At 48.3% G+C, this 14,711-nt stretch overlaps 1 pseudogene; it reads right to left on the bottom strand.

Moving 5' to 3' along the window:
• Nucleotides 1–1,960: 1,960 nt before the first annotated feature.
• Nucleotides 1,961–4,691, bottom strand: LOC122348984 (annotated as a pseudogene).
• Nucleotides 4,692–14,711: the final 10,020 nt, after the last annotated feature.

Below are 14,711 nucleotides of genomic sequence, written 5' to 3'. Positions count from 1 at the left end.
GATGGTTCATGCCTGCACTGCGATCTTATGCCAATGGGATTCGAATTACAGACTCCCATGTAAGTCCGCTCTCACAGCATAGCTACTGCTGAGGTAAATAGTGCTGGTCCACCACAAGGCAGGCTCCAGTGTCTCATTCTGAGCTTCTGAGAAGTATAAGATGTCTATTGCTGCATCAGAGGAGAGATTATTGTCTTCAGAAGCTACGTTTCTGGGTGAGCAGCCCTGCATTTCTTCCTCCAGGGGGTTGATAGCTCACTAACACATTTTGCCCCTGCAGAACACTCTCTAAAACATCAAGATGCAAAAAGAGTCTGCCCTTCATCTGCCCCTTGCCAAAGCGTGCCTGCCAGACCCAGAAAACGTCTGCAAGGAGATAAACCTCAGCAGGGGCATTGAGCTGCGGATGTCAAGTCTCCTGGAAGACAGTAAAGCTATTGGGCGACTCCAGAAATTACCGGATCTGTTCTTAGGGACATTGACATCCTCCAGTTACTTCCACCACAGAATCAGGGAGATCAGGTCCAACTAGACTATGCGATTCAGTTCTCCAGGTTCCACTAAGGTTTTAGGGCTTCCTCTTCTTACCTGTCCTGTGCACAGAGATTTCCAATCTTCTCTGTGGGTTATGGCCTATTCTAACTCTGCAAGTCTTCAATCGGTTTTTACAGGCTTCCCATTCAAGATGTTGATGCAGAAATGCTATCTTACTTGTGTCCGAACACCAGGATTTGACTTGAAGGAGACATACTTTCATGTGTTGATTCTGGCCTTGTCACAGATTTCTTCTGTTCTCTCTCTCAAGGGTTGAGAGTATCAGTACAGTCACCTCTTTCGGGATGTCCCTGCTTCCCCTGTGCATCCATACTGAACTCACTGGAGTGTGCCCTATCCCCACTTTGATGACAAGGGCTCCTTGCCTCAAAACCCGACTTATATAAGCTTAATACTTGTGACATCTATTGCACGAAAGCACAACACCTCAAACATCTGGGGCTTCTGTTCAACTGGGAAAAGAGCAAACTTGGTATGGAGCTGGTTTTGGAAAACATGACATAGCCTCTCACAAATACACATGCAGTCAGTGTTAAACTGCCTGAATAGTTAGGCAAGACAGCAGTCCACGCTGCATATTGCAATTCCTCTAAGTGCATCACGATTAGTTTACCCCTTCCTAGAGAATGGAACCTATCATTAGGTAGTTTTCTCGAGTTGATTCTCACTTCTTTCAGAATCCCTGCCACTGCCAGCTGTTCTATTCTCTGACTGTGGCTTCATAATGCACTGGCACACAAATGCCTCCGAAAGTAGCCCTAATGACCGATTCTATACCTCTCAGGCCAGGATAGATATTACCAACTAAGCTTAGGGTTCCCATCGAGAGGCAGGCATATGTTTTCAAGGGGGTCTCATTTGTTGAGAGCTGTTTCTGGCTTTGTAGAAGACCTTCCCTTGCTTTTCTTCCTGCAGTGAAAGTTGGTTCTTGAGAGAGTACTGGCTGTCCTTCAACTTTAAAGGGTTTTTGTTGCTGCCATGAGACACGCACCATGATGTAGTAGATGGTTCTTCCTTGGGAAAAAGCATTGCCTTGTGCAATTTTCTGTAGCGACCCCTAAACATCTGTTTCTATCGATATAACTTTTGAACATGACTGACATTGTGAGTGGAGACATTACTTCCATTTTGTCGCAACTCAAAACCTTGCTTAACATCAGGATGCGCCTCAACTCTAATGCAGGATTTTTTGTCTGCTATTAACTCTAGCTGGTTGTGGTATAATGCATCTCGAGGATGTGGCTTGGTTGCTTTAAGTAAAAAAAAAAAAAAAAAAACACAAGTCTCACGTGGTTTAACTTTTTGTAAATGAAAGGTAAATTATACAACATAACTCCAGCAGGGTCATTCATACTTGAGTAAAACACAAATTTTGCACAAATGCAAAATAAAATCTCACTAATTCAAGGACACTTTTCTTTATTGCCATAAGAAGGTATCACATTAGACAACAACGAAAACATAAATCTCATATGTAATATAGTACATATTGTTTGACAATGCAATTTCATATTTTAGTATGTATTTTATGCTGTGATCTGCATATTAGTCATTCTGTTTATCTAGAAACACCTGCATATACAGTTACGGCATGCAGCAGTCATTTACTTTTTTGTTTACTCTACTGGGTTCAACTCATTTCCTGTCACAAAACGTTTTATCAGTCCAGCTTTAAGATAACTCAAAGCATCTTTATTGGCTTCATCAGCTACAGCTTTCTCCTCATCTCTCCAGCTCTAGGACCCAGTTTTCTTTCCCAGCTTCTCACTCTGGGATGAAAGAAGTCCAGGTGCTGAAGAGTGAAGAGCAGAGTCTGGTTTTAACGCAATCTCAGACAGTTTCTTGATGGTCTGGTACGCTTCGGACAGAAGACTTGACTTTTGGTCCTCAATCTCATGCAGGTCTTGGTCAAGATGATCCATTAAAATGGAATATGTCTTGGAATCTTCTTGGGCTTTTTCATATTCTTTCCTTACAGAGTCAAACTCCATCATGACGCTGGAAATTCTTGACAGCGTGATTTCTTGTTTTTCTTTGACGTGTTTGCTGTGGTGACACCTTCCGTGCACACACAGTGCAGTAGCCTTTTTCATAACTTCACATTTGCTGGGATTAGAAACCCACCAGCAGTCAAACTCTACATGACAGTTTTCCTCACAGACGTGTTGCAGGTCGCCGCTTTCCTGTTCTTCCAATGACTTACTCTCAATAGGCACCTTCTGTTTGACTGTCTTTTTACTTTTAATAGTGAAGTTTTTACACTGATCTATCTTTTCCTTGTTTTGCATCATTGCCTCTTGAATCTGACATTTTTCAGCTATTTTCAGCTCTTTCTCTTGAACTTCGCAGCTGTAAGTTGCAGATGGATGCTTCAAATTGAATGCGCTCGATCAGGACATCTGCCTAAGTCAACTCTAAACTTCTTCTCTTCATTTCATTCAAAGATTGAAGCAAATTCTTCATGCCATTCATACTGTCTTCCCAGGCGCTCTTTTGAGCTCGAACGTGCCGCGTTTCTTTAGTGTGACGTTCTTCAGTCTGCCTGTTGTTGAATAAGAAATGAACAGGCTGGTCATTTTGTCTCGGCTCTGCAGGGATTCTAGCTTTTTGATGCCGCAGAAGACATTTTTGGGGTGGAAGACCATCAGAGTGTGTGATTAAAAACACAATGTTGTTCACAATGTCTTTCCCAAACAAAGACAGAATTGAACTGATAATGTAATGCTGTCGGTCTGAGAGACGATTCTTAGTTGCTTGAGTCACAAAACACACGTAGGCGCCAACTTCACAAACTCCATGCCTGCTCTGAAACAGTGCAGATAAATTCTCAGCGACTTCTAGGTCTTTGTCCAGTCCTCTAGTGTCTCCGTAGCCTGAGTATCAATGATGGTGAGAGACATGGGACTCTCTCAAGGACAGACTCCACATACATGGTGATGATTTCAGAGGTTTGTGATTCTGCTTGATCTCTGGATTCTTCTCTGCATGTGATTTCATACCACTTTTCATCCTCAAACTTCACCCCGTAGTACATAGTTGACCATGGAGTTGATTAGAGTCGTCTTACCAGCGCCCGGTCTCTCCACCAGCAGAATGATTTTGTTTGGTTTACTGGTGTCTTTTCTCCATAAGTCCATTTTCGGACTTTACAGTTTTCATCAAGAGATTTCCTCTCTGTATGCAGACGGTATAGTTTTTGGAGGTCCTTCATGGAGCAGAACTGGTCTGCGAGGTGGAAGTCTTGGCTTTCTGTAAAATGCAGAAGGTGGCAAATATTTCTCAATGTTTGTGTAGCAAGAATTTAAATACAGTCATTTTAAGTGAGCTACGGAAAATGTTATGGAATGATATGGAAAACATAAAATTCATACTTTTTAATTGCAATTCTTAATCATAACTTTGTAATTCTTTGAAACAATATTTTAAACATGTAAGGTCCATGACATTATTCTGTTGTTGTCTTTACATAATCATTTAAAAGTAAAGTTTATACCAAGCTGCATTTGTTGATTTCCAGTATTTTTTTTTTTTTTTTCAGAAATTAGAATGTTTCTTAAGATTTTAATTTGTAGGTGATTACAAATTAGCCATTGTAGCTAATTTCTTGAATTGATTATGTGTTCCAATAATTATAATTTGTTTTTTCACATGATCATTTTAACTCTCTTTTTAAGCTCATGCATAGATAAAGCATAGATAATGCTTTAAACAGATGATCGACGCGAAATGTGCTGTTTTAACATATTCATAATATCTTTCTAGAAATTATAGCCTATAATTCTTTAGTATATAGACTTGTCTGCTGTACATTATTTAGCTAAACTATATACAGCACACAGCCTATATATTTAGCAGTGTGAGAACAAAGCATTTTCCTATTTTGTGCATCAGGTGGTGCCATAAACACATTACAGCCAATAGAACGATGCTCCTTCATTTCATACTTTTTTGTCAATTTATTTCCATTTAATAACGATCAAGACCAGTATGTGAGTGCCTGATTGTTATAAAATCAGTTTACACTTCAGTATCAGTAGAGATTATATATACTAATTACACAATTAATTGTACAATAATAATAAATAATTTGGCTTCCCAGAAAAGACATGACTTTCAACTCACTGGTCATTCATGGTGATCGCTGGACTAAATGTGTTCCCTGAGAGAAGAGCTTGCCTCACCCTGCAGTTTGTTTAGAGGAGAAAAAGAACATTACTTCTGAGTAATATTTTGTGAATGTAAATGTTGTGTTGGTTAATTAGCATATAAATGGAAATATATGTAATATTTGAGGACTATAATTCCATGTCAAATTATTATTAGACAAAACGTTACCTACTAAACAAAAATATTCTTACACCGCAGCCTCTGCGTCGAGTCTCTGGCTGAAATGTCAGCTTTGAAGGAAATAATGGTTGTTTATCAAGCCTAGCTAACTGAGGTCCTCCTAGCTAAACGTGCACGCTAATGTCTGAATAGCTTAGAAATAAAATGGCATGTTAAATCACATGGTTGTCTTCTTGTAGACGTTGCTCATGCTGATGAATGTCTGCTGTAACTAATAAATAAAAACACTGACTGCTGTATGTTCTGCATCAGATATTGCTGTGAATAATTCACTTTACAAAGCTGACGGGGCGGCTTTATCTGTGACTTCCTGACATTTTTGAGCTGCTAAAAAGTAGTGAAAATTTGTGTGTATTCATTGTAGAAAAATGCAACTGGACGAGTGACATCAAACTAAACTATGAGTTACAGTAAACGCTCTCTATGCTTATATGAAACAAACTCATCTTTGATATCTGACCTGTGATATCTGTGTTTTCATGCAGAAATTATGTAGGATTATAAGTGTCTATATCTATACCAGTATTTATTTACAGGTAACAGCACAGTTTCATTATGTGCTGTGTTAAATAAAATCAAAGTATAACCAAGTAAACTTTGACCACCTAAACAATACTCAAACCTTTTACTGTTTGTTTTTTATTATATAATTCTATATGCAAAACTATATAATTACGTTTTCTTTACTTAATTTCTTAAATTATTTAAGTTCAAGTAAGTAGATTGTACATAGTAGTAGCTTAAAATGAGTTAATACAAATTATTACAAAGTTTCTGTTGTTTTTTCAGTGATGTTGATTTAACTACAAGGCACAGCTTTCTCTGACATCTGTGTGCAGGTTGACAAAAAAAGGTATTGCATTGATGTAAAAACTTCTTTCCACATTTGTTCATTTTCTACGTAAAAACATTTTTGTTAAACCAGCTTCAAGATAAGATAAGATAACCCCCGCTGGGGTCCTTGCTCTAGCCAGCCCGGTGTCTGCCTGCCGGTCAGCCGCCCAGGCCACCGAGTTACCTGTATCTCACATACCAGAGGTCAGCTTCAGGGGCTGATTCTCTTGAGTAGATTATTTGGCAGCGTGAAACTCTCTGCCAAAATGTATCTCAATGGGTGCATACTTAACATTAGAGAAAGGCTACATGAATTCAGTTCGCTTTTACAGCCGCTACTCCCATTGTTCCAAGAAGGACGGGGTTGGGCGCCCTCATTATAGATCTGAGGGTCTTGAAACCGCTCAGTCAACAGACTGAAGTTAAAAATGCTACCACTCAATCAAGCATGTGGTGACTCTAATCAGATCCGGAGGACTGGTTTGTCAACATAGATCTGAAGGACGATACTACTTTCACATATCCATCCTTCCTCAACATGGGAAGTTTCTGAGGTTCGCCTCGGGGGCGAGCAAAAACCAATATCGCCAGTACTTCCGCTCGGCCTAGCACTCTCACCCCGCACATCTACGAATGTATGGATGCAGCCCTGGCTCCATTGAGACTCTAGGCATCCGCATACTCAATTATATCGACGATTGCTTGATATTAGCTTAATCCGAGTAGATGGCAGTTCAACATCGAGATGTTGTTCTGTCTCACATGGGGAGTTGGGTTTTGAGACTGAACGCCATCAAGAAGTGTATTGCGCTCCCGCTCAGAGGCAGACCACATACTTAGCTACTAGGCGTGGTGGATTCACCACGATGTGGGCACGCTTTGTCTCCTGCTCGTGTGCAGTCGATCCTCGCGTCAGCCGAGAGAGTCAGGAAGCGCCAGTCACCACTGTCGGGCAGTATCAGAGACTGCTGGGCCTGATGGCAGCTGCGCCCAACGCGTGATACCTTTGGCCTGCTGCCCATGAGACTCTCTACAGTGGTGGCTCAGGACCAAGGGGTTCTCTTCCCGAGGAAACCCACCTCGCAAAAATCAAAGTGTCACGCCGCACAGTTTCCAGGCCTTAGACTTGTGGAGGGAAGCCTTGGTTCCTGAATCAGGCCCGGTTAGGAGCTCTATGTCGCCGGACTTCTATGGCATAGATGCATCTCTAACCGGTTGGCGCGGTGTTGAACGGCGCCCGCCCACGGGTCTGTGGAGCGATCACCACCACGGGTGGCATATCAATCTGCTACTGCAGATGTTAGCTGTATTTCGTATGCGTGAAGCACTTTCTCCCAGACCTGAGAGCACAGCAGTGGTCTCTCTTACATCAACCACCAGGAGAACTGTGTTCGCGCTTCTCGGAACAAGCTAGCGCACCAGATCCGGGTGTGATTAAAGCTCTCACCCCGCACAATTACAAAGTGTATGAATGCAGCTCTGGCTCCACTCGCGACTCCAGCACATTCGGTATACTCAACATATATCGACGATCGGTTGATATTAGCTCAATCAGAGCAGATGGCAGTTCAACATCGAGATGTTGTTCTGTCCTCATATGGGGAGTGGTTTGAGACTGAACGCCAAGAAGAGGTATTGCGCTCCGATCAGAGGCCATATACCCAGGCGTGGTATGTGGATCTGGCCACGATGCGGGTACAATTATCATTCCTGCTCGTGCGAGCCGATCTCACGTCAGCTAGTCGAGAGAGTCAGGAGGCCAGCCGGGCCAATCACTGCCAAGCAGTATCAAAAACTGCTGGGGCTGATGGCAGCTGCGTCCAACATGATACCTTTGGCCTGCTGTACATGACCTCCTACAGTGGCGACTCAGGACCAAGGGGGCTTTCCTCGAGGAAACCCCACTCCACGAAAATCAAGCATCATGTCATGCCTACATGGAGTAACCTTGGTTTCCTAATCAGGGCTCCAGTGTTAGGAGTCTTTGTCGCCGATCTTGCTTTGCGACAGATGCATTCCTAACCGGGTTAGAGGCGCAGTGCTGAACGAAAGCGCCCGCCCACGGTTCAGTGGCTATCACCACCAGGTGGTATATCATGCAGCTAGGGATGTTAGCTGCCTATTTCGTGCTTTACAGAAGCACCTCCTCCCAGCCCGGAGAGGTCACCATGTGTTGTTGCACACCGACAACACAGCGGTGGTCTCTTATATATCAATCCACCAGGAGGTCTGTGTTCAGCTTCCTTGAACAAGCTGGCGCACCAGATCCTTGTGTGGTCCCAGGACAAAATCTGCTCTCGCCGAGCGACCCACATCCCTGGGCATCTCAATACGGAGGTCGCACACCCTGTCGAGACAGTTGTTGAGGGCGGGAATGGATGCTTCACCGATGTGGTGAAGCAGATCTGGTCGGCATTGTAATTGCGGCAGAGGTGGGACCTCTTTGCTTCTCGAGGGAATGCACAATGTCCTCTCTGGTTCTCTCAGTTCATCCAGCTCCCTGGGACTGGATGCCATGTCACAGGCGTACAAGACGCGCCTGTCACGATTTCCCTCCGATTGCCCTGCTCCCAGGAGTTCTGGTGAGAGTGCGCCAGGACGGCAATCAGACTACTGCTCGTAGCCCGCTTCTGGCCGGGCCGCAGTATGGTTCACGGACCTCATCGGCCTAGTAGACGGTCATCCGTGGGAGATCCCCTGAGGCCAGATCTATTTCTCAGGCGGAGGAACAAATAGTTCACCTCGCCCGGAGTTACTGAAGTTGTGGGTGTGGCCCATGACGGGCACATTCATAGCCTCTGGTCTTTGAGCTGAGGGTTGTCGAGACCATCCTCCAATCCAGAGCTCCCCTCTACGAGGAGCGTATGCCAGGAGGTGAGGAATGTTCACTTCTGGTGTGGAGACCGCCACTTGAACCCAGTTAACTGCCCAGTAGGTTCAGTGCTGGAGTTCCTCCAGGCGACATTCCTCCACCGGTTAACCACTCCACCCTAAGGTCTCACGTACAGTCATATCTGCATATCATGACCTATTGGTGGCCACTCAGTGGGCAGACACCCATTAGTTACACGATTCCTCCACGGTGTGCTGAGGCTGAGACCTCCAGTGCGGACTCAGAGTTCCCCCATGGGGATTTGGGTTGTGGTGTTAGAGGCTCTGTGTAAGGCACCCTTCGCCAGCCCCTCGAAGAGGTTCCCCTTTACCTGTCTTATAGGATAAGACAGCATTTCTCCCCGCCATCACCTCTCTTGGAGGGTGAGATCTGCAGGCCCTCTCCGTGGCTCCCTACTTAGCTGGACTTTTCGCCTCCAGTCATGCTAGCGGGTTTTGCATACCCAAGAGTGGGTTATACACCTAAAGTGCCCTCTGTTACACCGGGCAACCGATCGTACTGCAGGCCTCCTGTCCTCACCCCTTCCAGGCAGCTAAAGTCCAACTGCAAGCGCGCCCAGTGCGCAGTACTGACATGTAGTGCAGAACTGTGTCTTCAGGGAGGTCGGGGCCAGTTACTTATCCGCTTGGCCCGGCAGATAGGGGTTGTGCTGATATTAAGCAAATCTTCAGCAGGTGGATAGTCGAGGCTATCCACCTGGCCTATGAGGCCTCGGCACTCACGTGCCCTCTTGGGCTCAAGGCCTACCTAGCAGTGTGCCCTCGTGGGACATTTGCAACGCTGCGGGGTGTCCACGCCTCACTTTGCCCTTTCTATAATTTTGACATGAGGTCGCTCCTGGCTCCTCTGTCTTATTCTGATGGGTGGTCTGAGGACCCCTTTTTCAGGCAGGGCCTTGGAATTATGGCGGCGCGTGGGCATCTCGCTTCCTTAAAGCGTTTGTGACGACGCGCTAGAGTTCCTGAAGAGGAACGCCTCAGGTTACAATGTAACCATGGTTCCTCTAGGGAACGAGACGCCTGCGTCCCGATGCCATACTTCCGCACTGCCAAGCGCTAGCATTTACTTACTGGGCAGAGGCTGGTGCCGGTATCGTAGAGCGTGACTTTATACTTCCTGGTGGCGACGTCATCTCGCCCATGACGCGCTCCTCCATTGGACAGATTTCACACGCGGTTCAGAACGGCTCACGCCGGGCATGCCTCCAAAGCGTTTTTCAGACGCAGCGCCTCGCTCCTAGAGGAACCATGGTTACATTCGTGAACCTGAGACGCTTTTTGTGCATGCACTATGCATGTGTCCTGTTATCTTCTGAAAAAGGCAGTCTCTCGTGAACGCCTCGTTACGTATAAACTCGCCTCCCGAAGAAGCGAACGGAGACGTCACGTCGGATGACCACTTACTGGGATCTCGCCCGAGGGACCAATCTACTGCCGAGTGTATCTAAACAAGCCAATTGAAGATTGGCACGCGCTATCGTGATCCAGCCGCCGCTGATCACAGCGCCGGTATAAATAAGCAGCGGGTGCAGCGCGATATTCAGGTTTTCGCTGAGGAGCCGAAAGCTAGTGACCCGGCCTTCAGCCGGAGTAGTAGCAGCACCGTGGCGAGGACGGACAGCGTCGTGACGCTCCTCTCTTCAGGGAAATTCCAGGGTTACATAATACGTATCGAGACGCTCTCTTTCAGCTCGGTCACTCCGAGTCACGCCGTGGATGACCAACGTAATTGGGATCCCTACCAAAACGCCATGGACGCTGCCTCTTCCAGTGTCCTGTGGGAGCCCACAAGCCCTCAGTCTATCGGGGCGTAGGCCGAGGCTCTGGCTCACAAGAAGCCAGCTACAATACTACCCCATTCGTAAGACTGAACACTGGGAACGCTCCCACGCTCTAGCTTAACAGGGACGCGCGGGAAGTCCAGCCTTCCCGTAGGAGGTCTTGGAAACGAATACGCATATGGACAATATTTCCAGTTTGTATATGGAAAATGGGAGGTGATTGAACCTTCTTGGATGGGCAGAAGGTCTCGCCGGGAAACACGGGCTCTCTAGGCTATGCCGTGGAAATACACACACAAAGTCCTCTAGGGTTACTTTACATGGCTCCCAGCCTCACCGTTCCTCGCACGGATTCATCGAGAGGGCCTGGCGCCAGATGCTCCAACATCTGGCTGCCGAGGGAATGGAGGAGCTCGACAGGGTCTACTGTGTGGACGCCTGGAGCGTTAACAAGCCGACCCTTCCGAAACCGGGCCTCTCAGTGCTTCTACCCGCTTGAGGTGAGAACACAGGAGGATACCGGTTCCACCACGTAGGCCATAGAATCTAGCAAACGTGTTAGGGAGTCGCCAGCCTGCAGCTTCTACAAATATCTGGCTAGCGCAGCGCGCCACTTAGCCAACGCCCAGGACGATGCAACACTTCTTGTTGAGTGTGCCCAACCTGAGGGGGGCAGGGCATACCCACCTGTGCTTGGTAGGCCAGGGTAATGGGCGCCCACTATCCAGTGGGCCATCCTCTGCTTGGAGACGGCACTCTCTGCCGGCCTCCGTGACAAACAAAGAGCTGGTCTGAGGTCCTGAAGCTTTGTGTCCGGTCAACGAGCATCTTAGTGCTCGACGGGACAAAGCAACATCAAGGCTGGGTCTGCCTCACTCCAGGGGCAGCGCCAGAGGTTCACCACCCGGTCTCGGAAGGGGTAGTGGGGAACCTGGGCACGTAGCCGGGCCGTGGCCTCAGTGTTACCTGGGAACTCCGCGAGCTCCAAACTGTGAAGAGGCACGCAATCGCCGGCACGAAAAGCCTGCAGGTCCCCTACCCTCTTGATGGAGGCTACCTACAGCAAGCAGGAGCAATGTCTTCATAGATAGAACTTTTAGCTCAACTGCTGGCAAGGGTTCAACGAGCCTCGCTGCAGTGCTGTCAGCACTACAGACAGGTCCCAAGAGGTACAGTAGGGGTCGTGGAGGATTCAACCTCCTGGCCCTCAGGAACCTGATGATCAGCTCATGCTACCCACAGACCTCCCGCCTATGGGGTCATGGTTTGCAGCGATCGCAGCCACAGACCTTAAGGGTGGAGGGAGACAGCTCTCGCTCCAACCCTTTGTTGCAAGAAGGTAAGCACGACTCTGATGGGGCAATTCTGGGGGTTTTCTCTGAGAAAGAACACCACTGAGCATTTAACAGGCTCCACTTCAAGGCATAGGCCATCTGGCTCCGCCCACAACTCCTCGGCCCTCTCTGGGGACCCCAGAGATAGAGGAAACCGCTTTGTTTAGAGAGTTTAGTAGGTACACTGACCGTGAGGGGCCAGCGGCCCGAAACAAAAGATTCTCCACCCGCCCTTCCTCCGGGAGGGAGTGCAGGGCCTTCACCATCTCCCGAAGAGCAGCTCCTCCATCTCTGGGTCGCCTGCCTCAGGGCCGCTTGCACTCGCGCGCCTCTCCAGGTTTGGCGGATGCCTGGACGGGCTGGGCGGCTGCCCTGCGGCGGCTCCACGGCGCCGCCTAGTTGAGGGCTGCAGCGCGACGCCTGCGCGGGAGCGGGGCGGCGGCAGGGGCGTTCGGCGACGCAGCAGGCTGAGCGGAGCCGGCGGCCGAGTCGGTGGAGGCAGCAGCTGCACGCCGAGGCAAGATGTGCTTAATCGCCTCAGTCTGCTTCTGGGCGCCAGAACTGCTGGGCAAAGTTTCCACCAAGTCGCCAAGAGGCCGGACTGGGACATGGGGGCATTCAAGAAGCGTGGTCTTGTCTACCTCGCGGCGATGTCGGCCAGACACAGCCACAGATGGCGCTCCTGGACCACTCATAGTGGCCATCATGACGACCTCCAGAGACCGCGCCACCTTTCGTCGCTCGTAGAGATGCGAGGTCGTCGCGGCACGGAGTTCTTTCAGAATCTCCGGTCATGACCACCCTCGCAGGTCCTTCAGTGCCTTGGCCTGATGAACTTGCAACAACGCGCCATAGGCGTACAAGCAGACGCAGCCTCTCCACAAGTCGTATAGGCACTGCGCCTATCAAAGCCGGATGAGTGCCTACAGGCTCGGGAGGGGAGCACAGGATCACCACGCCAAGTGGAACGGAGTTGGGACACAGCTGCATCGCAGACTTGACCGCCACTGGAGGGATCACCGTGATACCCCCAGCTGCGCCGGGCCGGCAAGGGTGGTGAAGGGAGGAGGAGCCACTGGGGCGGCTTCTGGCAGTGAAAGGTGCCTTCTTCACGCCCCAGCAAGCTCCTCATGCACTCCGAAAGAATGGTACCGGGTGGGGCCCTGAGAAACAGCCAGCGCGAGCTACTCTCTGCATACCAATCGTCCCAGCCTCGAGGGCTCGGACGCGTGGAGGTTTCCTACTCAGCCCGATCCCTTGGCGGCCCGGGCAAGCATAGCACCAGTTCTGGATCTCAGACTGCACGGCGTGGAGCGTCACGGATTTCCCACCAGGCGACCTTCATCCCCAGAACTCTTCAGACTCTCCCTCTCCGGAGTGCGCGATTGACATCTGGTCATCAGGGGAGCTCTCAAAAGATACAACTGGTACCTCCTGTGGGAAGGTCCAGACTGCTCCTTTGGAAGCTCCACTGGCTGCGGCACCAGTGGCAGGAGTCCCCTCGCTGGAGGAGTTCCTCACTGTCACTGTGAGACCAGTCCGCCCACTGTTAGAGGAAGCGCCTCTCCACTGTTGCCAGCAGGAGGAGCCTCCAGACCTCAGCAGAGGAACGGGAACTCCGCCTCCTTTGCAGGAAGCGGAGCCTGGTCCGCAACTCCGCCGATGGTCATTTTCCGCACTGGGAGCATGACTCATCCACGAAAGCCACCTCAGCGTGCTTACGGCCCAGACACGTGAGACAGCTATCGCGATCATCACCCGGCGCTTAAGAAAACGACCGCATTCAGAAACGCGCACGGGTGGAAGGGCATCTTGCAGATGCGCTTTAAAAAGACGTTTCCACCCGTGAGCTCAGCTCTTTTAGCTCTGAAACGTGTGTGAGGCAACAGGAGATAGCGCCTCTGCACACAAACAGGGGTAGTGCACGCCTGATTGTGGCAATCCACTGACGCAGGAATTCCACTCCGCTGGAACGCCTAACTCCAACACTGAAAGATCCGCTTTTGAGCAGAACGTCACGCCGGCCCGGGTTAAAAGTTGAATATGCGCTGCACCCGCTGCTTATTTATACCCGGCTGTGATCAGTGGCAGCTGGATGCGATTAGCGCATGCCAATCTTCAATTGGCTTGTTTAGATACACTCGGCGAGATTGGTCCTCGGGCGAGATCCGACTCCGCCGGGTCATCCGACGTGACTCGGAGTGACCGACTGAAAGGGAACGGGCATACAGCGTAGTTTGCAGAAGTAACAGAAAACTGTTTTAAATATGAATTTATTTATTCACTTATTTTTTATAAAAAACACACATCAGTGTAAGAGGGTTTGTTCATGCCTCCAGAGCTGGTGAGACATTTGACTACTTTTTAACTATTGAACAAAACACCTGCTCGTGGGTCTGCAAGCTATCATAAAGCTTGGAGCAGACCAAGGACAACTTTTAATTTGCCTAACTTCCAATTGATTTTGTTTTTGATTTGTTTTTTGATTTTATACACCTAAAATGCCTCGAGGGTGAGGAAACATGAATTTGTTTAAATAAGAAACTTTAAAATCTTCAATCTCATCCTTTCTAATCATCTACTTTAAAACCTCACCCTTAATACATCTCCTTTTTTTCTCTCTTTCATTGCAAAACGAACGGTCATCAACCAAATCTCTGTCTTTCTTACTCATTTAATTGACTGCTTTCCTTTAGATGTTGAACCCTAAGACAGGCAAGAGTGGCTTTCAAATCTTCTAGATTTATCTTGCAAGAAATATCCATTACTTTTGAAGCACGATTAACCACCAGATTTTCTGTCAACCCTGTCATCAAGGGGGTATCCCAGAAGACACACCCAGTGGTTTGAGTCTTACCTATCAGATATGTCCCCATAAGGTATCTTGGAGAGTGAGGTGTCCAAGTAAATAACATTTAGCTACTGGGGTGCTCTAGGGACTTTGACCGCTTTCTCTTCTCTGTCTACA

Source organism: Puntigrus tetrazona, chromosome 7 (genome assembly GCF_018831695.1).
Source record: "Puntigrus tetrazona isolate hp1 chromosome 7, ASM1883169v1, whole genome shotgun sequence".
NCBI lineage: Eukaryota > Metazoa > Chordata > Actinopteri > Cypriniformes > Cyprinidae > Puntigrus > Puntigrus tetrazona.
This window is presented reverse-complemented; position numbering and strand designations above follow the sequence as displayed.